Genomic DNA, 26,089 nt, shown 5'->3' with positions numbered 1-26,089 from the left:
ACACACAGACACACACACAGACACACACACAGACACACACACAGACACACACACAGACACACACAGACACACACAGACACACACACAGACACACACACAGACACACACACAGACACACACACAGACACACACACACAGACACACACACAGACACACACACAGACACACACACAGACACACAGACACACACAGACACACACAGACACACACAGACACACACAGACACACACCCCCCCCTTTTTTTGCAGGCTGAGTGTCCTAGTACAGAACTAAACAAAGAGTCGACATGGCACACATCCCTGTGTGCTATGCCCACAAACACACTGCCCTGGAATACATCAGTCACCCCTCTAGCTGGGTGCACTATGCCAGTGGTGTGGGCACGGGTGCAGGAGCCCTGTGCCCCTACAGTACCCAGGGCCATTCCTGGGCACGGTAAGTGCAGCGATGTATATGGTGCTGAGAGGTTGTCGTTAGGAACTCCACAGCACCATGATGGCTACACTGAAGAGTGAAGTTGCGTATCAAACCTCTCAGCACATTAAACCCCACTGATGCCAGTGTGGAATTTAATGCCAAATGCACGACAGAGGGCAACTTAGAGTTGCCCCCTGAACCTAACCTACAATCCACTTCTGGTCTGAGAGGGTGCCTAGGCTGCCACACAGCAGACATGTTGATGGACCCCTGGGTAGAGAGCCATACGCTCTCTCCTGGGTCTGCAACAGTGCACGTCCTGAGCGAGGTACTAGGTCTCCTCCCCCAGGATGGGCAGGGGAAGCTTCAAAGGCATGCCGCCTTTGTGAGCTTCTCCAGGCCCCTTGCTGTACTCAGCAACTGGCCCTCACCAGTTCAGACCCCACTCTGGCGTGAAGACTGGCGGGAACCCTAAGTGAGGAAAGGGGGTGTGCCAGCCTGTGCCAACTCCACCCCTCAGGTGTGAGAGGCGAGGTGAAGCACAACTCCGGGCTACTGCCATCTTGACGATGGGGAGCCCTACCCAATCAGAGCTAGGCCCCTGCCCCCTTCCTATAGGAGAGGAGCAGGACAGAGGGGAGTACTCCCCCCAGGACCGGGACCTATTGGTCCCTGCCCTTGCCCTACCTGTAACGCCGCTAAATTTAGTATTTAGGGGCACCCTGAAACTTCCTTCCTCGGATCCAGATTTGAAATCAAGAAACAACAAGAAGGATGACCTGCTGTGCAGCTGCTAACAAGAGGACAAACTGAGTTGGCCCCAGCCCTACTGGCCTGTCAACCCTCGAACCTGCTCCTGCTAAACTCCAGCATCTCCTCTGCTCAGCAACTTCGAAAACCCCGGAGTACCGGATTGCCTTGCTCATCCAAGACTGGGACTCCCATGAGCAGTGGTTCTGCTCAAAGATCTACAACCCCTGGTGCCATCCAGGAACCGCGAATCCAGCACACACTGCACCTGCCGAACCCGGCCCGTGTGGACAAAGACCATGAGGATGTACCCACGGTGTGAGAAAGTGCTATCTTTCTTGCATTGGTATGCCCCCACTTTTTGCTGAACTGCTGATGTGCTTTGACTGAGTGTGCCCTGGGCTCCTGCCAACCAGGTAACCAGGGCCAGTGTTCCTTCCCTAAAGCTGTATCGAAACAAAACCCAATTGGCATCTCTGGCCACCTATTAGCCCCTAGTAAATGGTACCCTAGGTGCCCAGAGAAGACCCTTAAGGGCTGCAGTACTTATTGTGCCACCCTTAGGAGCCCTGAACCCTGACACCTACACACTGCCTTTGCAGGCTGAGTGTCTAGGTACAGAACTAAACAGAGTCGACATGGCACACATCCCTGTGTGCCATTCCCATCCCTGTGTGCCATTCCCACAGAACCCACTGCCCTGGCATACTTTAGTCACCCCTCTAGCTGGGTGCCCTATGCCAGTGGTGTGGGCACAGGTGCAGGAGCCCCGTGCCCCTACACTACCTAGAGCCATTCCTGGGCACTGTAAGTGCAGTGATGCCATTAAGAGTATATGGTGCTGGGAAGTTGTCATTACGAACTCCACAGCACCATAATCTACACTGAAGACTGACAAGTTTGGTACCAAACTTCTCAGCACATTAAACCTGCACTGATGCCAGTGTAGGATTTAATGTAAAATGCACCAGAGGGCATCTTAGAGATGCCCCCTGAAAACCTAACCTACAATCAATGTCTGGTCTGAGTGGCAGCAGAGGCTGCCACACAGCAGACATGTTGCTGGACCCCTGAGTTGAGAGCCCTCCACTCTCCTGGGCCTGCAACAATGCACATGCTGGGCGAGGTGCTAGGTCTCCTCCCCCAGGATGGGCAGGGGGAAGCTTCAAAGGCATGCCGCCTCTGTGAGCTTCTCCAGACCATTTGCTGTACTCCGCAACTGGCCCCCACCAGTTCCAACCCCCACTCTGGTGGGAAGACTGGCGGGAAACCCCACGTCAGGAAGGGGGGGTGCCAGCCTGTGCCAACCACACTCCTCAGGTGGGAGAGGAGAGATGAAGCACGATCCCGGGCTCTGGCTATCTTGAAGATGGGGAGCCCTGCCCAATCACAGCTAGGCTCCTGCCCCCTCCCTACCTGTAACGTCCCTAACTGAATAGTTTCTTACCGGTCGGTGTAGTTTTGCAGCTTGAAGATCTTTCTGGATTCACTATGCTGTGCATTATTCTGCGGTCTAGTGGTTGGTTCCGGAATCATAGTCTTTTCTTTCTTTCGTCGCCCAGGTGGGCGTCGACGTCCCACCTTTGGTGTACTTCCTGTGACGTCGGCACGCTTCCTGCGGAAGCACCCACCTTTGGGCGCCATCTTCGGATGATTTTTTCTTGTTTTTGTGTTCTGTTTGTGAATCCTTTGGCAATGTTCAGTATTTCTTCTCCAGTAAGAGATTTATCCGCTTTGTCTTTCAAGGTGTCTGTTTCCCTATCATTGTGTATTTGGATGTAGGGTTCTTGTAGCATTAGCGCCTGTAGTTCGCTCACCCTGCGCAGCGGAGTGATTGCCACCAATAAGGCTGTTTTCATTGTTAGCATTTGTAGGGTGGCCTTATGAATGGGTTCAAAGGGCGCTTTCATGAGCTCTGTTAGGACTAAATTGAGGTTCTATGCCGGTGTTGGCATCCTCTTTGGTGGTGCAATCCTCTTTGGCCCTTCCAGGAATCTTTTTACTATCTGTGAAGTAAAGAAGATCTTCCCTGTTTCTCCTCTTGTGTAGGCTACTATCGCAGCTAGGTGTACCTCTTAGCGTGGATGAACATAGTTTTTCCTTCAGTAGGCGTGTGAGATATCTTAGCACCGTTGATTCCCTTGTCATCTTCTTGTGTAGCTTTTTCTTGCTGCACCATTGTGTAAACCTTTTCCATTTTGCCACATAGCACCTTCGTGTGCTAGGTCTCCTTGCCTCTCGTAGTACCCGCAGGGTGCTTTCAGGTAACTTCAGGTGTGCAAACTATGTCTTCAGTGTAGGAGAGTGGGGTCTGCAATCCTATGGTCACCCCAGATTTTTGCTTTTTGCTTCACTGGTTTACGACTTTCCCAGGCTGTGGGCCTGCTAATCAGACCCACAGCCTAGCTGTTCTCTCTCTAAATTGACAAGCATGTACTTTAGGTGCATTTACCAATTGGTACTGGGCCACCTTATCAGTCCCTGTACCCAGGGCATAGGTGTACCCAGGGCCTACCAGGGGCTGAAGCATGTATTATGCCACCCCTGGCTGGCCATCTAAATCGGACACAACTGGCTGCATGACAGCTGGGGCAAGGTGGTGTAAACACCCTTTGCTGTAGATATAGTATACCTATATCTAACCCTAAAATGGACACACATATTCCTATCAGTCACTCCTATGGAAGGCCTTATCAATCCTGAAGGCAGAGTGCTTGGAATTATGTGAGATGGTGCTCTGGCATGAGCTGAGCCCGTTTGCAGCTTGCGGAACCAAGTCCTAATAGCTGTTCCATGATAACGCTATACCATATACTCTTAAGTGCATTATCAACCTCACGGTAAAATGCTAAATCTGGTATAACATTATCAAAACATGTCGAGTAAGGTGTCATACGATTTGGAATACTACCCCCTCGCCAATTCTGGCGACGGGGGTAGCATTCCACCCTTCTAGAGGGACACGACATGTATGTAACTGTGAACCCCTGTTAAAGTTAACTCGAGCCTCAGCATCACAAAATGGATGCTGCCACCACAGACACAAGTCTGACCTCCTGCTGCTGGGAGTCCTTCCAGCGAGGATGGCTTGGACAAAGGGTTTCCTGCCTTGGGAGGTGCTAGCACCACCCCAGACAGGATTTTGTGTATTGAGGTAGGGAGGCCTGAAAGGAATGAGACATGCCTGGGGCACACAAGGTGCCCTGTGCATACACCGGTTCAAACCAGTTGCTGGGGCATCCCAGCCCCAGCTCTGGCAGGAAACCGGATAAAGGATAGGGGGTGTAACCACCCCCCTTCCTGGTCCCACCCAGGGGAGGGACCTAGTCAGTAGTGCAGCCCCCTTAAGGAGAATAAAGGTAGGAGCTGGTCCCATTCCAAATTAGATTATCCTGAACTATTCTACAAGAAGAAACTCTGGCCTTCGACGTTCTGCTCCACAGAAGACTGAAGAATCTCCCTTGTGGACAAGGAGTGTCCACCCTGCAACTGCAGGCACCATCAAGAATCCAGCGGCTTCACTTTGTCGTCTTCCCTCGAGGATCCAGACTTCAGAGCCCGACGAGACCCGGATTCCCAGACCTCTCCGACCTCAACCTGCATCTACAGCAAAGCTGAGACCCGTGGGTGCGACGAGACACGTGGGACCGGCCATCTTGAACGAACCTGCACTTCGCTTCCAGCACGACTCCCGAGGTAAACTCGACCAAATGCTTTGGGGACTGAGAAGCCCCAACCCCGAGCAGCCCCTGCACCGAAGATCAGCCCTCCAGCATCCACGAGATCTGCATGGGGCCCTTCTGCTTTGTTGCTGCTCGACGTGTTGTCTGGTCACTTGCCGGCTGGCTAGTGGCCTCCTAGACGACGACCCATCGAATCTTCACTGCTGGCCTGGTTGCTCCAGTCTGGCCCTTGCTCCCTTCCAAAAGAGGGGCACCCCGGACTCTCCTAGTCCGCACCAGACGCTTTCTTCACTCACCGCATGGGTTGCCTTTGCCAAGGCCTGTTGACTCCAATCCCGGATCCAACACCGCCGACAGCGAGAGCCTGCGTGGGACAGCTCCTGCCTCCATCCTGGTCGTCGAAGACACCTCCTGGTCCACGTGGCTGCAGAGTCAAGCGTCCACTCTTCACCTGATCGCGACGATGACATCTGGTTCCTTCCTGGTTCCACTCCAGTCACTGGCTAGTGACTGTGAACATTGTCCCCTCTGCTTTCAGGTCTCCTTCTTCAACAATCCACCCTTGGATTGCACCGGACATCTTCCTCCTGGTCGCCTGCAGCATCTTTTCTTTCAGGCTCCATATACTTCAACACGAGAACCCGACGCACTTTGACACCTATGCACCCGCGGCCCATGGCTGAGGTAACAAGAGCATTTCAGTGCTCAAGGGTAGTTTAACTGTCCTAGTGTCCAGTTCCACAGTCGTTTTAGTCCTATCTAGTCAGGATTGTCCGTACTCACCTTTTACTTGAACGGTACTGTCCATAGACGTTGTTACGCATCTCGCGTGTGAGTTCACACTCTGCAGCGTGGTCCCATCGATCCTACAGCCTCTGGACAGCTCCATTTCCTTTATCGACTTTCACATTCCACTTACTTAGTATATGGTTTGTCGTGCCCCTAGGGCACCATTGTAATTTTGTGCAACTCGTAGTGTTTTTCGTAAGAGATTGTCATGTGCTTAGCCCTCTGACCTCATAAAGAGTTCAGAGGTGTTGTTATTAATAAATAGACTGTTTATTTTCATAACAACCTGTGTGGTGTCCTTTCATCTGGTATTCAAGGGGTTATATTGTGGTAAAACAGCTGGCTTCACATGCCAAAAGAGTTTAGCCTAAGACTGCTTTGTCCATGCTACCATTAGGATAGCTGGTCTATAAGGTTGACTTACAACCAATCACCATGAAGGTTGTTTGGACTGATACAAGGTGATCACTATAACTGGTGAGCATCATATATCAGGCCAACTTCTCACGTTCAGGAGCCATGCTGCTAGGCTGAGGCTCTCTGGCTCTGGGTGTAGTACTTCTCCGTTTTGCATGGAGAATAAGTTTTTCCTTTTCCCGAACTTGTGGGGTGCACCCTGTGCCATTTCCATTATCTGTGAGTACCAGGTCTGCCTGGCCCACTGCGGTACCACCAGGATCAGAGTCAAGTTGCTGGTTCTGCACTTAAGTACTCTGTGTATCAGAGGTATCGGGGGAAAAGCGTAAGCAAATGTTTTCGACCAGCTTATCCATAGGGCATTCCCCAGGGACCCTTCCCCTGGTTGCAAAGTTTTGGCATTTTGCATTCTGGCGTGTTGCAAATAGGTCTATTGTCGGTGTTCCCCACCTTCCGAATAGCCTTTGCATTTCCTGTGTATTGAGCTCCCACTTGTGGCAGGCCGAAGTCAGTCTGCTGAGCCAGCCTGCTTCCACATTGTCCTTCCCTGGTAGGTGTATGGCTAGCAGGTCTATTTTTAGTGGGATGGCCCACCTCCATATCTCCTGTGCTAGGTTCGATAGCGGGGCTGATTGTGTTCCTCCCTGCTTGTTGATTTAGAACATCGTTGTCATGCCTGTCTGTATCAACACTCCGGTTGTACAGTTTTGTCTGGAAGGCCTTCAGGGCGAGGAACACTGTCTTTAGTTCCAGGTAGTTGATGTGTTTGACCGCATCCGCTGGAGTCCACAGACCCCTCACCCTGAGCTTGCTCATGTGAGCTCCCCATCCCTTCTGGGATGCGTCTGTGGTGATAGTCACCGTTGGGGTCGGTGGTGTCAGAGGCTTCCCTTCCGTTATGTTCTTGTTCCACCACAACATCACCTCCTGCACTGCGTGTGTTACAACCACTAGATCTTCCCAACTTCCTGTAGCTTGTGACCATTTTTCTTGCAGCCATTCCTGGAATGGTCTCATGTGGAGCCGTACATTTGGGACCAGATGTATGCAGGAGGCCATCATGCCCATGATCTCGCTCGCTGTACTCACTGTCAGAGCTCGCCCCTTCTGGGGAACAGCCTGCTCTGTATGGTGTTGATCTCTGCTCCTAGGAAGATTTTTACTTGCTCAGGTTCTTGAGGATTTCCCCCAGTGAATGGAGAATCCCAGGTCCGCCAGTGTACTTGTTACGAGCTGTGCGTGTTCTTTGCATATCCTGTGTGAACTTGCCTTAATTAGCATGTTGTCCTGGTAAGGGTATACATGTATCCCTTCCCTCCTTAGGTGTGCTGCCACTGCTGCGAGGCACTTTGTGAAGACCCTTGGTGCGGATTTTAGTCCGAATGCTAGGGCTGTGAACTGATAGTGATTTTTTTGATGGTAAATCTCAATAGATGCTTGTGCTGCCTGTTCATTGGGATGTGCAGGTAGGCATCTTTGAGGTCTATGGTGGCCATGAAGTCTCCTTCTCTTATCCGAGGAATGACCTCTTGTAGGGACGTCATCTTAAACTTTTGTGTCTTTATGTACTTGTTTAGGAACCTTAGGTCCAGGATGGGTCTCAGTGTTTCGTCCATCTTTGGTACCAGGAAGTAGGTAGAGTACACTCCCTTGTTCCTTTCTCTGTATGGTACTGGTTTGATGGCCTCCTTTTGGAGGAGTTCCTTCGCTTCCTTTTGAAGTAGCTCTAGCTCCATTCCTGACAGCGTCCTTTTTGTTTTCCTTTTTGGCGGTGTCTTTTCCAGTTCTATGCAGTATCCGAACTGTATGATGTTGAGTATCCATTTGTCTGTGGTTATCTTCTTCCACTCCCGGAAGAAATGACTTAGCCTGCCTCCTACTGGTGTTACATGTTCGTTGATGTTCTGGCCGTGTAACCCTGTGTTGGTCTTGTTGTGCTCCACCCAGGCAGGAGTTTTGTGGGTGGGCACGTATTGCGTGACGGAGTCACTTAGAGGTGGGTTGTTGGCACCCTCTTATTTTGTCCACATCCGTTTGCCCTCCCGCGAAAGGACTGGCCCCTTTGCTGGTAGTGCCAGGTTTGTTTTTGATGTCATTGTTGTGTTGCACAAGTTACTACTTGCGTAACGATATATCTGTAAGAGACGTTAGTTAGTGATAGATTCCTTACCTTAGAATATCCCCAGGCGTCAGACTGGATCCGGAAATGTTTGCGTAGCAGTACCCTTGCGCAACGGTACACGTAGTCTGCGGCGCCGCGTCAGTCGTCGTGATGACGTCGGAGTCTTAGACGCCGCCTCCGTGTGCTGACTTCAGTTCTTAGACACAGCTTTTCCGCGCCAGAAGCGCTGAGCCATGTTAAAAACCAACACTGGTGTCATTGAAACTAGGGCCCTGAAAGAGGAGAACCCCAACCCTAGATATCGGTTCGCAGAACGGGGAGGATGGGTGGGTCGGTAAGGAATCTATCACTAACTAATGTCTCTTACAGATATATCGTTACACAAGTAGTAACTTGTGCATCTGAAAGAGACACGTTAGTGATAGATTCCTTACCTTAGAATAGATACCCCAGCAATACCAACCCCGGTGGTGGGTCTGCGAACCAATAATCACACCGGAAAGTCCTGGAGGACAGAACGGCCAAAGAAGCCATCCCTCCGGACTTGGCTGTCGAGGCAGTAGTGTCTTGCAAACGTGTGTAGCGAGGCCCACGCAGCTGCCTGACAGATGTCTTGTAAGGGTACTCCCCGGCCCAGGGCAGTTGTAGTCGCCGTGGCTCGGGTGGAATGAGCCCGCTATCCAACAGGGGGCTCCTTTTTAGCCAAGGAGTAACATGCCTGGATACACAAGATGATCCACCGGGAGATGGTCCTCTTGTGCACCGCTTTCCCCTTCAAAGCGCCCACGTAACCAACAAAGAGTTGGTCATCCACCCGGTACTGGCGTGTGCGATCCAAATAGAATGAGAGCGTACGTTTTGGGTCCAGACGGTGGAGCCGCTCTTACTCTTTAGAGGGATGCGGTGGCGGAAAGAAGGTTGGCAAGGTGATAGACTGCCCGATGTGGAAGGCTGTGAAAACCTTGGGCAGGAAAGATGGCTTAGTATGCAACACAACCTTGTCTGGATGGACAGAAAGGAAGGAAGGGAGGAGTACAAGAAAGGGCCTGGAGCTCACTCACTCTCCTGGCAGAGGTGATGGCAACCAGGAAAGCAGTCTTCAAAGTAAGAAGGCGGAGAGGACAGTTGTGAAGTGGCTCAAAGGGAGCGCACATCAGAAACATAAGATCAAGGTTCAAGTCCCACTGAGGCATCACAAACGGAACAGGAGGGAACGTGTGTGTGATGCCCTTAAGGAAACTATTTACAATAGGGGACTTGAACAAAGAAGGTTGATCAGGCAGCCTTAGAAAGGCTGAAAGGGCAGAAAGGTAGCCCTTGATAGTGCCCAGAGCAGAGCCCTGCTGGGCAAGAGAAAGAAGGAAGGGAAGAACCTCCGAGAGAGGGGCAGCAAGAGGATCCACAGCCTTTGCTGTGCACCATGCCACAAATCTGTTCCACCAGCAGGCGTATACCGACTTTGTGGAGGGACGCCTGACTGCCAGAACGACGTTACAGACTTCAGGAGGCAAGTCAAATGGCCTCAACTGTCGCCGCTAAATCTCCAAGCATGGAGGTGGAGACTGGACAGGTTCGGGTGGAGGGCCGACCCCTGCTGCTGCGACAGAAGGTCCTCCCGAAGAGGCAGACGAACCGGGGGATCGACTGACATACTGAGTAGCTCTGGATACCAGTACCTTTGTGCCCAGTCCGGAGCCACAAGGATGACTTGGGCCCGGTCGCGCTTGAATTTCTTCAGCACTCTGGGCAGAAGTGGTATAGGCGGAAAGGCGTACAATAGACCGCAACTCCACTTGCGACGAAAAGCGTCTCCGAGCGAGTGCCGCCTTGGAAATTCCAACGCGCAGAATTGATGACATTGCACTTTCTCTTCGGTGGCGAATAGATCTAACCAAGGCTCTCCCCATCGCAGAAAGAGGCCTTGCGCCACGTCCGAGTTCAGATGCCATTCGTGATCCATCATGCACCGACGGCTGAGCTCGTCCGCCCTGGCGTTCAGAGAACCTGCCAGGTGTTGAGCCACCAGGGTCACGCCCTGGCGTTCCAGCCACTGCCAAAGGCGCAGAGCCTCCTGGCAAAGGGTCCACGACCCCACTCCGCCCTGTTTGTTGCAGTACCACATGGCGGTGGTGTTGTCCGTGAACACCTGCACTACACTCAACCGGACAGAGGGGAGGAATGCCTTCAGTGCTAGACGAATCGCCCGCAACTCCAAAAGGTTGATGTGGAGCCGGGCCTCCGCCGGAGACCAGAGGCCTCTGATCTCCGCCTCTCCCATGTGGCCTCAACAGCCCTGGAGGGACGCGTCAGTCACAACTACGTGCTCCGGTTGGAGAAGGGAGAGGGATCTGCCGGTGACCCAATCGCGGTCCGTGAGCCACCACTGCAGCGGTCTCGCAGTGCCCTCCTGTAGGAAGGTAGATCCCTGACTATGGTTGCCCCCAACTTTTTGCCTGGTGTTTTGCTGGTTTTCTGACTTAGTTGACCTGGGGCCCTGCTATTCAGGACCCCAGGCCCACTGCTCTCTCTGTTAAAATGGATTCCATGTACCCTAGGTACATATCTGATTGGATACAGAGTCACCTTATCAGTCCCTGTACAGTATACCTTAGGTATCCAGGGCATAGGTATACTCACGGCCTACCAGGGGCTGAAGCATGTATTATGCCACCCCTGGCTGGCCATCCAAAACTGACACAACTGGCTGCTTGACAGCTGGGGCAAGGTGGTGTAATCACCCTTTGCTTTAGATATAGTATTCCTATATCTAACCCTAAAATGGGCACACAGATCTCCTATCAGTCACTCCTATGGCAGGCCTTAACAATCCTGGAGGCAGAGTGCTTGGAATCGTGTGAGATAGTGCTCTGGCATGAGCTGAGCCTGTCTGCGGCCTTCCATGATAGAGTCAGACCATATACTCTTAAGTGCCTTATAATCCTCGCGGTTATGGTAACTTTGGTCTGACATTATCTAAACATGTCATGTAAGGTGTCATACGCTTTGGAATACTACCCCCTCGCCAGTTCTGGCGACGGGGGTAGCATTCCACCCCTCTAGAGGGAGAAGACATGTTGGTAGCTGTAACCCCGGTTAAAGTTAAACACAGCCTCAGCTCCACAAAATGGATGCTGCCACCGAGACACCAGTCTGCCCTCCTGCTGCTGGGAGTCCTTCCAGCAAACGGAGGCCTGGACAAAGGGTTTCCTGTCAGGGGCGGTGCTAGCACCATCCCAGACAGGATTTTGTGTATCCCAGGTAGGCAAGGCTGAAAGGAAGGTGACTGCAAGTGGCACCCCGGTGCTCACTGTGCATATGCCGGCTCAAACCAGTTCCTGGGGCACACCAGCCCCTGAGCTGGGGAGAGGCTGGACAAAGGAGAGGGGTGTAACCACCCCCCTCCTAGTCCCACCCATAGGGCAGGACTTAGTCGCGTGCCAGCCCCTTTTCTTAGGATAAAGGTAGGAGCAGGCCCCCTTCCAGATTAGATCATCTTTGAATCCTGAAACTACTTTCTACGAAAGGAACTCAAGACTTCTTCTCAAGATTTCTCCCTTGTGACTAAGGAGTAGTCACCCTGCAGCAGCAGGCACCAACTAAGTATCTTGCGGTTTGCTAAGACGTCCTTCCTCCGGAACCAGACTGACCAGCACGACGAGACCCGGACTCCCTGCCCTCTCTGACCTCAACCGGCCTCTACAGCACAGCTGAGAACCGTGGGTGCGACGAGACCAGAGGACCCGGCGACCATCAGAACCAGCACGACACAACCAGCACGACCACCGAGGGACCCTCGAGTGGGCGCACTGGGGTAAGAGAAGCCCCAACCCCAAGCAGCACGAGCACCAAAGTCCAGCCCCCCAGCATCCACCAGATCTGCGTGGGGCTCCTTTGCCTCTGTGTCGCTTGCCACGTTGTCCGGTCACTTGCCCGTTGGCTAGTGACCCTCCAGACGACGTCCTACGTTTATTTCACTGCTGGTCTAGCTCCTCTGGACTGGCCCTTGTCTCCTCTTGAAGGGGAACTTCCTCGGACCCTTCTGGTCCACTCCAGACGCCATTTTGTGTCGCCACGTGGGCTTGCCTTAGCCAAGGCTTGTTGCCTCCTTCAACGGATCCAGCATCGCCAGCAGGAGACATCCGACGTGGGACAGCTCGCAGACCTCCAGGCTGGTCGACATCAGCGCCCCTGGTCCGTGCAGCAGCAGAATCCAGTGTCTCCTCTTCGCCTGGCTGAGTGACCTCGACCGGTGCCATCCTGGTGCCCACCTAATCACTGGCTAGTGATTCAGAACTTGGTCCCCTCTGCTTACAGGTACTCTTCTTCAACTGATCCAGTCCTTGGATCAGCCCGGAACATCTTCACTGGTCGCCTGCCAGCAACTCTTACTTCAGGCTCCTGGTTCGTCAACGAGGATTCCCGACGACACTTGAACCCTATGCAGCCGCAGCCCCTGGGCTAGGTAAACCGAGTACCACGGTGCTCCAGCGTAGATCCACTCTCTAAGTGTCTAGATCCACTTTCGTTTTTGACCTACCTAGTCGGGTTCGCCCGAGAACACTAACTTTTGCATTTACTAGTATCCATAGACTGTCCCGCATTACGCGTGAGAGTTTCCACTCAGCACACGACGTCCCTAGGCCTCCTGCTTCTAATCCAAGGGTTCAGCATTGTAGGCCCAGCGTTTCTAAAGTCTCTGAGAGTAGTACTTACCTGCTAGTAATTTCGCATTCCACTTTTGTAGTATATGGTTTTTCGTGCCCCTCGGGCATTTGTGTAAATTGTTCGACTTTCAGTATTTCTTTAAGAGTTTTGTATTGTGCTTAGCTCCCTGACTCAAAGAGTTCAGGGTAGTCTTGTTATAAATAAATATACTTTATTTTCATAACAACTTGTGTGGTGTCCTTTCACTTGGTGTTCAAGGGGTAAATGTGATGGTAAAACAGCTGGCTTAACACGCCCGCTAGAGTTTAGCCTAAAGACTGCACGTGTCCATGCTACTAGGATAGCTGGTCTATCAGGTTGACTTACAACCAATCATCAATAAGGGTTGTTTGGACTGATACATAGTGATCACTAGAATAGTGAGCACTGCATATCAGGCCAACTTCTCACACCTCCGAGATCAGGACATGGTCGGAAAGGTTGCCCTGATGCTGGGCCCACTGAAACTTCAGGTCCCACTGCAGAGCCCGCATCCGCCACCTGCCGTGATGCACCAGTAGGATGCAGGAGGCCATCAGCCCCAGAAGCCGCAGCGTCAACCTGACTCAGACCCGGGATAAAGGCTGAAATAGTGGAATCAGAGCCTGAATATCCCGGACCCGCTGTTCGGGAGGATAAACCCGAAACTGCGCTGAGTCCAGAACCGCTCTGATGAAGAGGAGCTTCCGAGAGGGGCACAGGTGTGACTTCGGCACATTGAGGGAGAACCCCAGCTGGTGCAGGAGGTCTGCCGTCGTCTGGAGGTGGCCGACGACTGTTTGGGGTGAGCCCGCCTTCAACAACCAGTCGTCGAGGTAGGGGAAGACTGAAACCCCTAACCTGCGCAGATGAGCTGCGACCACCGCCATCACCTTTGTGAACACCTGTGGGGCGCTGGTAAGGCCGAAAGGGAGCACGGTGTACTGAAAGTGCTCGTGGCCAACCGTGAACCGCAGGTAGCGCCGGTGGGCCGGCAAGACGGGGATGTGGAAATAAGCGTCCTGCAAGTTCAACGCTACCATCCAGTCTCCTGGGTCCAGGGCAGCTAAGACCTGAGCCAGTGTCAGCATTTTGAACTTCTCCTTCCGGAGGAAGCCGTTGACGTTCCTTAGGTCCAAGATAGGGCGTAGGCCTCCTTTGCCCTTCTTGGGTACCAGAAAGTAGTGGGAGTAACAACCACACCCTACTTCTGGCCCAGGAACACGCTCGATGGCCCCCTTGGCCAAGAGAGCCGTAACTTCCTCCTGCAGAAGCCGCAAATGATCCCCCGATACTCGGTGGTACTGCGGTGGCATGGCTGGAGGGGTCGCCTTGAAGGGGAGGGAGTAGCCCCTTCGGACGATTTGCCGCACCCACCTGTCCGACGTGACAGTGCGCCAGTGGAGGAGGTGATGGCGAACCCTGCCCCCCACTGGCGTCACATGGGCCTGAAAGCACGGACTAGGAGGGTTTTGAGGCGGATGCTGCGGGGGAAGGTGTGGACTGACCTCGCCGTTGTCCCCGACCGCCTCCCCGGCGGTTTCCAAGGCCACCACCGCGTTGGGTATTACCCTGCGGAGCGTGGCTGGCAGCACGTGTGGGTACACCCCTTCCGTGGCCACGAAAGGAGTGAAAAGCAGCCGATTGCTGGCGCGGGGCCGAGAGGCCCAAAGACTTGGCCGTAGCCCTGGAGTCCTTAAAGCGCTCAAGCGCATGGTCTGCCTTGTCGCCAAAAAGGCGACTGCCATCAAACGGCATGTCCATCAGTGTGTTTTGGACATCAGCCTAAAAGTTGGCGGACCTCAACCAGGCGTGACGTCTGACCGCCACCGTCGTTGCCATCGCTCTACCTAGTGAGTCGGTGGTATCCAGCCCACACCGATAGAATATCTGGCTGCATCCCGGCCCTCCACAAGGGCTTGGCCGAGTTTGGCCCGTACCTCCAAACTCTGGCAGCACTTCCGCAACCGTATCCCACAGAGAGTGGGTGTAGCAGTCCAAGAGGCATGCGGTGTTGGAAGACCGCAGTCCCAGACTAAGGGATGAGAAGATCTTTTTACCGTACTGCTCATACCTCTTAGATTCCCTGTCCGGCGGAAGCGACGGGAATGCGTTCAGGGAGTTGGAGGCCTGGATGACCAGGCTCTTGGGGGTGGGGTGGGTGGACAGGAAACATGGGTCACCCGGAGCCGGGCGGTGGCGTCTGGCCACGTTCCTATCTAAAGGCGAAGCTGTAGCGGGCTTGGACCAAGTGCCCAAAAGAACGTCGGTCAAGGCCTCATTAAACGGCAGCAGAGGCTCAGCGGAGCATGACTGCGGCTTAAGGACCTCAGTGAGGAGGTTAGTCCTCACGGCCGCGACGGTGAGGTCAAGGCCCAAGGCCTTGGCTGCCCTCGTCAACACCACACGGTAGGTTGCCCCCTCCTCCGTAGCCACGGTAGGAGGTGAGACAAAGCCAGTGTCGGGCGAAGTGTCCAGACCACTGGCATCCCCAAGTTCACCTGTCCAGTCCTCCTGAGACTGACATTCACGTGTCAGAGGGTCCTCAGACCCCTCCCTATACTCCTCATCACCCATCTCCTGGTACTCAGGGTCAGAAAAGGATGGGGACGGTTCATGGAAAGTAAACTCTCCAAACGGCGTCTGAAGCGGCGCCCAACGGCGCTGGAACCGGGTCGAGGGAGGCATCGGGGACGGCGCCGGGGTGACACCTGGGTGGGTCGGCGCCGGGGAGGTCGTCAAGTCCACCGGCGGCAACCCGGAATCGGATCCAGTGGGGCCCTGCGGCGTCGGAGCCGAAGCACCCGACGGCGTCAGGACCAAAGCCCCCGACCCGCTAGGCCCCCCCCCGACGGGTCCGCTGGGCCCAGAGGCGCCGCAGAGCCCGTCGGAGGAGAGAGGGACCTCATGGCCATGAAGAACCGCTCGATCTCCTCCGGCGTCGCGTTAGGCCCAGGGACCGAAGGGTATGGGGCCCAGACGCGGCGCCTGCGACTCAGACGGAGCCGCGTGGGCGGTGTCACCAGAACCCCCGGCCGCGTCGTGCGAGCGTCGGGGGAAGTCGGAAGAGTGATGACGTCTCTTCGACTTCTTGTGCTTACCTGACGACTTCGACCCGGAGGATTGATGTCAACTCCCGGAGCTCCGATGGCTCCTCTTCCGCGACCGGTCCCTCGAACCCCATCCGGACCGGGACCGTTCTCTGCACTGGACCGCCTGCCGGAGTTCGAGTCGCTTGCGGGACCGCTCCTGCCTAGCTTTCGAAGTCAGGGCCCGACAGTCGGAGCAGGTCTTGTTGTCGTGATCGACGACGAGGCAGTGGAGACACCGACGATGAGGGTCGGTGACCGACATCAGTCGGTCGCAATCCTCACAGGGCTTGAAACCTGGCATCCCTACCGGCACCGATTGGAGTCGAAGACTCGAAAAAGGATGATCAAAAGATCAAAAAAGAGTTAGTCAAAAAGTGACTAAGGTACCACTTTTTCCGGATCTGCGCTGCTGGCGCAGAAAAAAAGAATAACTGACGTCAGCACACGGAGGCGGCGTCTAAGTACTCTGACGACATCATCACGGCGCCCACGACGGACGCGGAGCCGCAGACGACTCCTACTGACGCGCAAGGGTACTGCTACGCAAAAAATTCCGGATCCAGTCTGACGCCTGGGGATATTCTAAGGTAAGGAATCTATCACTAACATGTCTCTTTCAGATTGGCTCTTTCCTTGGTGGGGCTGCTGGAAGGTCTGGTGTGACGTTCCTGGCTGGTTTCCCCCCTTCCGTTCGGTCTCCACGACAGAGTACCCCTTCTCATCCCCCTGATTTGTAAGGCCACCATGGACCTTGCAGTTTCGCTTTCTTTTTTGAGCTGGGTGAGTTTTTCATCCACCAGCTCCCCAAACAGTGTCTCCCCATTGAACGGGGTGTTCAGAATGTTGTGCTGTACCTCTGGTTTGAAGCCTGAGATCCTGAGCCAGGCCTGCCTTCTCTCCGTGATTCCCATCATCAGCCTGCTGGACGTGTCCGCTCCGTCCAGGGCTGTTTTGAGGCAAGAATTTGCTACATTTCTCCCCTCTTCCACAAGGTGTGAAGCTCTTTGTTTGTTCTCGTCTTGGAGGTGCTTGAGCAGTTGTCCGATCTCGTCCAGAATTTGGTACTGGTGCCTGTTCAGTAGTGCGTTAGAGTTTGCCATGCAAAAGTGCATGGCTGCATTTCTTTCTATCTTCCTCCCTGTTAGGTCCATCCTCCTGCTTTCCTTCTCTGGTGGTGGCCCTGATGTTGTTGGCACATTTGCCCTCTTCCTGGCGGTCACCGCAATAATGGAGTCTGCCGTAACTGATCCTCGGATGTAGGGAGGGTCCTTAGAGGAGTGTTTATACTTCTTCTCCGTCCTCGGCGTCACTGACCTGCATGTTGCCGGTTCCTTGAACACCTCTTTCCCCTGGGCCATGACACTCCAGCATGGGGAGGTACTGGCTCTTAGTTTATTTGGGTAGCAGGGTCTCCAAGAGGAAGTCTGCTTTCAGTTTTTCTTCATCCAGCTTTAATCCAAAAGCAGTTGCCACGTTCTTGATGACCATATTGTAGGCCCCAATGTCATCTGGCAGCGAAGGCCTCGAAGGGTACGTGTCCACGGCCTCTTCTGGGCTTTCGTTGTCAAGGTACTGTCACTCCAGGTCCTGTGTCCCCGAGGATATTGAGTCTAGGATCGCCCGCTGATTGTAGTCGCCCTCCTCTTCGTAGTAGAAGGCTTCTTCCTTTTTCCAGAATCTCGGGGCTTTTCGACGGCCCTTCGACGTCTAAGTCCTCCTCCTCCTCATCTATTTCGACGACCAGTGCCTTTGGTTTCGAAGGAATTGAGAATTTCTTCACTTTCTCGTCAAACTCCTTTTTTCCTTTGCAGGATGTTATCCATCTCGGTCTCGAGCAGTCTTTTCTATCTCTCCATTTCGGCAGCCTTCTCGGCGTCGAATGGTTCAGCTGTTCTCTTCGACGTATAAGTCGACGTCGAAACGGGCTTCGGGTCCTTTGTCGACGTCGAGGCGACCTTCGGGTCCTTCTTTCTCGAAGCCGAACATTCCTTTCCGGGGATGTGCTTGGACGACCGTGGCTTGTCGTCTGTCTTCGCCGCCTGGGAGTCCTTTTCGAAGGATCCGCTGGGCTGTTTGTCCTTGGATGCAGCTGCGGCCGTCGAAATTTTCTGCGCCGGTGCTCCCTTCGAGGACTTAAACTCTGATTGTCGAGCGTCTGGCTCAGACTTTTGAGGGTCTATCGAGGCTTTAAATCTTCTAAGTGTGAAGTTTTGAAAACTTAAAATATTCCCATAAAATCAACCGAATTCCGAAGTACTCACCTGTGATCAGGAGAGAAGCCAGTACTGCATCTTGGAGCCCAGTACTGAACAACAAAAGTTATCCTAGTCGGGTTTACTAGTAACTTGAATTTTCTCCTTAGGAATCCATTGTGTGCTTTTCTGTGAAATTTCTTCTAAGAGTCTACTTTTGAAAACTTGAAATATTCTTTAAAAATCGTACCAAATACGGAAACGTAATTACTTACCTGTTTTAAGTTGAGACCCCAGTGCTGGACGTAGGAGCCCAGTACTGGATTACAAAAGTAACAAGATCATACTTTAACTGCAACCTGAATTTTCTTCCATTGGATAACAGTGCCAGTTTTTCACTGAAAAGTTTCAACGTGTGAACTTTTAAAATAGCTTTATATTACTTAAAAATCACTGCAATAACAAAAACGTTTTTACTAAACTGTTTTCAGCTTAGATCCCAAAACTGAATCTAGGGTCCAGTCCAGGAACTACCAGAGTAATCCACAAAGTAATCAGTTGTTTTTATATTGAAAAACCCATTGAGCTCAATGCTAAATTGTGTTTAGAATTGTGTTGCCTACTGCAACCCCTGTACCTATTGGGTTTACAAAATGTATTGCCTTTCTGCAAAGTACTCATCTGAGACCTCGCATATTGAGAACAGTATATTTTTGATACCTGTTGGGTCTAAAAATAAAACAACGATATCTTTGATATAAAAACAATTGGCCTTGAGTTCAGTCCGAGTGTGTGAAACCTTTTGCTGACTGAGTGTAACACAAATGCTTTACACTGTCCTCTGGTACTGCCTTACTGCTCGACCAAGCTACCACTTTAGAGAGTAAGGTCACACCTGGCTTTAACCTCTGCTATACCTCTGGGGTTTGTGGACTCTATACACCCTGTACCATATCTTGGTCCAGTATATATAGAGCCACTTTCTCACACCTGGCGAATGTGACCCAGAATCCAGCACCCAAGGACTCTCCTCAACACTCCTGACGCCTGCAGCCTCACAACAAGGGACCCCTCCAACCATGACCAGCAGAGGGTAAGATTTCCAGACACCATAAAGACACCCCTGCACCTGGCGCCCCCCTGTGCCCAACTCCTGGGTGTCTACCTATCCTACAGCTTCCCAAGTTACCTCTCGAAGTGGTGGTCGCACCTGAAGAATCTCTGTCCCCGAGCTTGCAGCCTTTGTTCATCTTGCAGCTTTCTCATTGAAATACATTGGGCGCCCGACGGCCCAAAAGAACCCTGCACCCAGCCGCCTGAGTGCCACTGGAAGTGCAGCCACTGACCTATTCTACTTCCCCACTTGCCCTGTGTAAGTGACCCGGAGCTCAACACCCACAGTTGTGTGGTCTGCCAGCTAGCAGCCATCAACCAAAGGCCCCCTATCCTCCATAGGATAACATTGGGCCTACTCGCTCTGCATCCGGATGCCCCTGTGCCGCTGAGGGTGCAACTACTGTTCCTACCCGACCCTGGGACACCCCCCCCCCACCCCCCCCCCCCCCGAGTTCATCCCCAGAACCTTAACCCTGCCAGTCGAGTACTTACCTGAAAACCGATAACCTACATTTTCTCCATAGGGTAACATTGACTGGTTTTCACTTGGAAATTCTTCTAAGTGTCGAGTTTTGAAACTTTGAAATATTCACAAAAAATCACCCGATCAACGAAAACGAAATTACTCAGCTGTTACCAGGAGAGATCTCAGTGCTGGATCTTTGTGCTCAGCACAGAACCTAAAATGTAATTATAACTGCGATTTTCCGATAACCTGATTTTTTGAAACATACAAATATTCCTTAAAAATTGCCTGTGGAACAAAAACAATTTCTTTCTAGTGTTTACAGAAGATGCACCAGGGCTGAATCCAGCCCCGAGTAAGAAAAACATACGTAAATTAACTGACATTGCATTTTACTTAAAACGCCCACTGAGCTCAATGTTATAACTGTGTTTAACTTGTGTTGCATGTTGCAACAACTGTATCTATTGCATTTAAAAGTCTATTGCGATTTGAAAGTATTCAACTGTAGCATCTCATTCTGAGAAAGTATTTTTATACCTAATTGTGGTTCTAAAATAAATATATATTTTTATATAAAAAACAATCGGCGTAGAGTTCGGTTCTAAGTGTGTGAGACCATTTGCTGACTGGGTGTGCACAACAAATGCTTTACACTGTTCTCTGATACTGCCTTACTGCTCAACCAAGTTACCACTTTAGAGAGTAAGGTTATACATAACTTTAACCTCTGCTGTACCTCTGGGGACTGTGGAGACTGTGCAGAATGTACCTTACTTTGGTGTAGTATATACAGAGCCACTTTCTTACACCGATGGCCTGCCACGACCTACCAGATCGAAAACGTTTTTTTTCTCCAGTAAATGCAATACGCAGAGAAAGATTACACAATCGAAAACACCACCATTGAGGGTGAGTGTCTTGCCCACTGAGGGAAACCGGAGAAACGGTGTCGAACTGGAGCGTAGCAATTCACGTCCGAACCAGATGGCGAAAGGAGTAGTCACCTGCCTAGTGACTGGAAAGACTTCTTCAAAGAAAAACACCATGCAAGCAGCCGGACACAACACTAGATGGCAGGACTATGCAAAGCATGTGATCTACAGCTCACATGCCTCGAACATGAAGTTATCAGTTTGCAGGTAAGTACATTCTTGTGGGAGTTGGGTTTCTGGGGTTAGAACAAGGGTTCCCCCGGGTCAATGATGCACTCTCAGGACACCCTAAGCAGCACTGAGGCGGCCGGGTGCAGAGTGCTGAGGCCCAATGTTATCCAATGGGGGATAGAGGGCATCCGGCAGGTGGCTGCTCACGAGCAGGCCACAAGGTTGTTCCTGGTGTTAGGCTCAGGGCAAAGGGGGACCCGAGTTAGCACACAACATGCACCCACAGCAGCACAGGGGCAGCTAGGTGCAGGGTGCTGTGTTGGCGTCAGTAGCCCTGTTTTCAATGGAAGTTGCCCGTTTTGGATTTTGGCTGCAGGCTCAGTTCAGGAAGACTTCCGGGAGGAACAAAGAGCTGAGCAGGTAAGTTGGAGGGCTCGGGCATGTAGGTGCATCTCGGGGTCTTTCCTCCAGGGCGCAGGGCAGCTGGATGCAGGGGTGTCTTTTGGTCAGATTTCACCTTACTGGGCCACTCTTGGTTGGGGGAGGGGGGGCCTCCGTGCAGAGGCTGCAGCCTATGTCGGGAGTCTTGGATTGGTCAACCCATGGTGGACCCTGGACTCTGGAGCACTGGGAGACCTCGCTGGGACTGGTGGGCCACCTGATTCGGGCTGTAGGCGTCTGGTGCAGTGGTGGTTCCAGGCATCAAGTTTCTTTGTCTTTAACAGGCTCAGAGTCTGTCTCCAGTCTTTGTTGAAGGCAGTCAGTCCTCCCAAGGGATCTGTAGGTAGCTGACTGCAGCACAAGGCGACTTTTAGTGCAGTATCTCTGGAAACTGCAGACGGGCCGAATTGTCTGGGGCCAAGTCAGTTCTTTTCTTCAGTCTCCTCTGCTGGGAGTCTTCTTTCGATTCAAAAGGGGGTGGTGATGGACAGAGTATCTGAATTAAGCAGAACACTCCTACCCAGTCAAAAGATCAGGGCTTGATCCATCACCGTTTTTTAGCTCACTGCACCATCCAAGTTCAGAACCTGGCTACATGCAAATTAGTCTGACCCTGGCCCAGTGCATCATGGGAACAGGGCAGACCAAACTACCAAGCCAATTCTTCACTGGAAAGGAAACAAGCTTCCGGGGACCGGTTTCTGGCATTACAGCCGTCTTCGGCCCGGCTTGCTTGAATCCTGATGGTGCAGTGAGCAAGGGACTCACATCTGAGCATACCCTTCCACACTTGTGGTGGCCAAAACGATTCAAACGAAAAACGGTGATGCATCAAGCCCTGATCTGTTGACTGGGTAGGAGTGTTCTGATTAACTCAGATACTCTGTCCATCACCACCCCCTTTTTGTAATTATTTTGGCCACCATGAGTGTGGAAGGGTATGCTCAGACATGAGTCCCTTGCTCATTGCACCATCAGGATTCAAGCAAGCCGGGCCGAAGACGGCTGTAATGCCAGAAACCGGTCCCCGGAAGCTTGTTTCCTTTCCAGTGAAGAATTGGCTTGGTAGTTTGGTCTGCCCTGTTCCCATGATGCACTGGGCCAGGGACAGACTAATTTGCATATAGCCAGGTTCTGAACTGGGATGGTGCAGTGAGCTAAAAAACGGTGATGGATCAAGCCCTGATCTGTTGACTGGGTAGAAGTGTTCTGATTAACTCAGATACTCTGTCCATCACCACCCCCTTTTTGTAATCATTTTGGCCACCGGGAGTCTTCTTTCGTCATCCTTCGTAGGCTGTGTGAATCTGTCTTCTTGGTACATGGCTACCCCCTAAATACTGTATTTAGGGAGCGTTTTAGCAGTCTCGAGGTCAGTAGTCAATGGGCTACTGACCTTAAGGTGATTACACCCTTGGTGTGCTCATCCCACGTGGGGGAGTGGGCACAATCCATAATCCGGATTGGAAAGTGCCTTTCATGCAAGATGGCACCGAAGAGTGGGCTTTACGTCTCCTCCCCCACCTGAAGGGTGGGGTTTGGCGGAGGTTGGCACACCTTCTGGACTGTTCTAATTTGTCCCGCCTGTTTTTCTGCCAAAAAGAAGGGGAGATAGGAAGGGGGCCTGCTCCTGATCGCATGAGAGAATGGGGGTCGCATTACAAAGGCGGCAACACCTTTGAAGCTCCCTGCCACAGATGGCTCTTCCTGACCTGGGGCAGGTGTGACCACCTCCACCCATGAAAAGCTTAGTTTCTGGGCTCAGGAAGCGTTGGCTTCCACCTCAGAGGTCCAGACACCAGCCTCGTGGTGGCAAGCTGGTGCGTACCAGTCAGCAAACCCACCACAGGCTGGTCCTTTTCATCAGTGTGGGTTTATTATGCTGAGAAGGTTGACAGCAAACTTCCCAGAATTCAGTTAAGCCATTATGGTTCTGTGGAGTTCGTAGTGACAAACTCCCAGACCATCTACTCTTCATGGCTTTACTGCACTTACAATGTTTTACCAGTGGCGTGAGAACTGGTTAATCTATCTTTGTCAACTGCTTCCATACCTCCATCTTGGAAGCCTGTTAAGGTAATACCACTATTAAATAAACCATCTTAAGAACTCTCAGAGCCAGGTAATTACCGCCCCATCTCAGCTGCCATTTTTGGTTAAAGCTACGGAATGTCATGTCAACCATATCCTTACTGAGTTTATAGAGCAAACTGAAATCTTGGACCCCTCTCAAAATGGCTTTAGATCTCACCACAGAACTGAGTCTGCTCTGCTGGCTGTGATCGATTCGCAGTACCTTGGATGACAGTAACTCTGCGGCCTTAATTCTTCTGGACTTGAGTGTCGCTTTCGACACAGTCTCCCACGAATTATTGATTCGACGGTTACAGGGGATTGAGGTCAGAGGTGAGGCCTTAGCTTGGTTTTGTTCTTTTCTGGTAAATAGATCCTTCCAGATTATGCTGCCACTTTACCACTCCCAGGAGTATGCCATCAGACACGGTGTACCTCAGGTTTCAATATTGAGCCCTATGCTCTTTAATATTTACATACAACCCTTAGCTGCGGCAGTTAAAAGAAGAGTTGTCGGTGTCTAACGCCAACACCCAATTGGTCATTGCATTTTCTAAGGAGTGCAAGAAGAACCTCATTAAATTTAAGGAAGACATGCTGGTGATCGCCGACTGGTTGACTACAAACTGCTTGCAGCTTAATGCAAGCAATCAGATACGTTTGCTTGGAAAAGATAGTGACATGCGGTCAGAGCAATGGTGGCCAGATAAATTAAAACCCGCACCGCTACCTAAAGAGGCGGTTAAGAACCTAGGCTTTTGGATTGATAGAGGCTTGTCCTTTGACACTCAATCTAAACTAGTTGCAAGGACTTGTTTTGAACTCCTGAGAGGGCTAAAACCTTTATTAGGGTATTTGACCCTAAAATTAGCCAGACCATCTTACAGGCCATGATCTTGTCCAGGCTAGATTATGGCAACTCCTTCTATTTAGGTGCCAATATATTGTGTATTAAGCGCCTTCAAATAAATCAAAACGTGGCAGTCTGCACCTTATTGGGAATCTTAAAGTCATGCTCAGTGTCTAAGTTCCTAACTAGATTGCATTGGCTACCTGTAGATAAAAGAATTCAGTTTAAGACACTGTGTCGCTCAAAATCATGACCCAATAAGCACATTCTGGCTCTAGCAGCCTTGCTAGTACCGTATGTTCCGAGTCACTCCTTACGCTCATCCAATCTGGGACTCGTATGGTATCAAACTTCTCAGCACATTAAACCCACACTGATTCCAGTGTGGAATTTAATGAAAACTGCATCTTTGAGATCCCCCCTGAAAAACTGTCAGCCTCTGGTAGGTTCCCTGACTGGTACACACCAGCCTGCCACCAAAAGACATGTTTGCTCCCTGATCCCAGAAACAAAGCCTTTCCTGGGTGGAGGTTGGGGAGCTTCAAAGGCCTTGCCGCCTTTGTAATGCAATCCCCATCCTCTCCTGCTATCAGGAGCCGGCCCCCGTCCTGTCTCCCTTCCTTTTACGAGAAGACAGGTGAGAAACATTTGCACAGCCCAGAAGGTGTGCACACCTCTGCCAACCCCACCCCTCATGTGGGGGGAGGTGGGGTGAAGCCCACTCTTCAGTGCCCGCCATCTTGCAGATGGCAGGCATTCTCCAATCAGGATTATGGTTTGTGTCCACTCCCCCACGTGGGGTGAGCACACCATGGGTGTTGTCAGCCTAAGGTCAGTAGCCCATTGGCAAAGCCCCTAAAACGCCCCCTAATTACAGTATTTAGGGGGCAGCCCTGAACCAAGAAGACAGATTCCCGCAACCTATGAAAGAAGGCGCAGAGACTGCAGAGAGAAACTGACTTGTACCCAGCCCTACCAGCCTAGAGATCCTGCGCCAAAAGTTACCTTGTGCTGCAGCCAGTGACCTCCAAAACCCTTGGGAGGACTGGCTGCCTTCCACAAAGACTGGATCTAAAGTGAACAGCAACTCTGTTCAAACGAAAGTCCCAAGACAGACTCTGAGCCTGTAGAAGTGGTTCCAATGCCTGGAACCACCACTGCACCAGACGCCTACAGCTCGAATCCGGGTGATCCACCGGTCCTAGCGAGGTCCCCCATCACTCCAGAGTCCGAGGCCACCATGGGTTGACTCCTCCCGGACTCCCCGATGTCACCTGCAGTCTCTGCATGGAGACCACCCCCAACTGTGAGTGGCCCAGTAAGGTGTAATCTGACCTCAAAAGACACCCCTGCATCTAGCCACCCTGCGCCCTGGAGAAAAGAACCTGAGGTGCGCCTACGTCCCCAAGCCCTCCAACTTAACTGCCCAGCTGTTGGTTTATCCCAGAAGTCTTCTTGGACCAAGCCTGCAGCCAAAATCCAAAACCGACAACTTCCATTGAAAACCTGTTGCCAAAACACCACCCTGCAGCCGGCCGCTGCTGTGGGTGGACCTTGTGTGCTAAATCAAATCCCCCTTTGCCCTGAACCAACACCAGGAGATTTGCTCCCACAACCTTACAGGCTTGCTCGTGAGCAGCCACCAACCGGACAGGCTTGCTCGTGAGCAGCCACCAACCGGAGGCCCTCTATCCCCCATTGGATAACATTGGGCCTCAGCCCTCTGCACCCGGCCACCATAGTGCCGCTGAGGGTGCTTCGAGATTTGAGAGTGCATCCTAGACCATGGTGGAACCCTGGTTCTATCCCCGGAAAATCAATTCCCAAACCTAAGTACTTACTGTTAAACCAATAGGACTGCATGACTGCTTTCTTGTGAAAAATCTTCTCTG

At 52.0% G+C, this 26,089-nt stretch overlaps 1 protein-coding gene across 2 annotated transcripts in view; it reads right to left on the bottom strand.

Moving 5' to 3' along the window:
• Nucleotides 1-26,089, bottom strand: part of PABPC1 (poly(A) binding protein cytoplasmic 1) — a 486,449-nt gene that overhangs the window by 158,544 nt on the left and 301,816 nt on the right. The gene's annotated exons all lie outside the window — the stretch shown is intronic.

The sequence above is a fragment of the Lissotriton helveticus genome, chromosome 4_1 (genome assembly GCF_964261635.1).
Source record: "Lissotriton helveticus chromosome 4_1, aLisHel1.1, whole genome shotgun sequence".
Classification (NCBI taxonomy): Eukaryota; Metazoa; Chordata; class Amphibia; order Caudata; family Salamandridae; genus Lissotriton; species Lissotriton helveticus.
The sequence above is the reverse complement of the archived record's forward strand: the minus strand, read 5'-3'. Positions and strand labels throughout refer to the sequence as shown.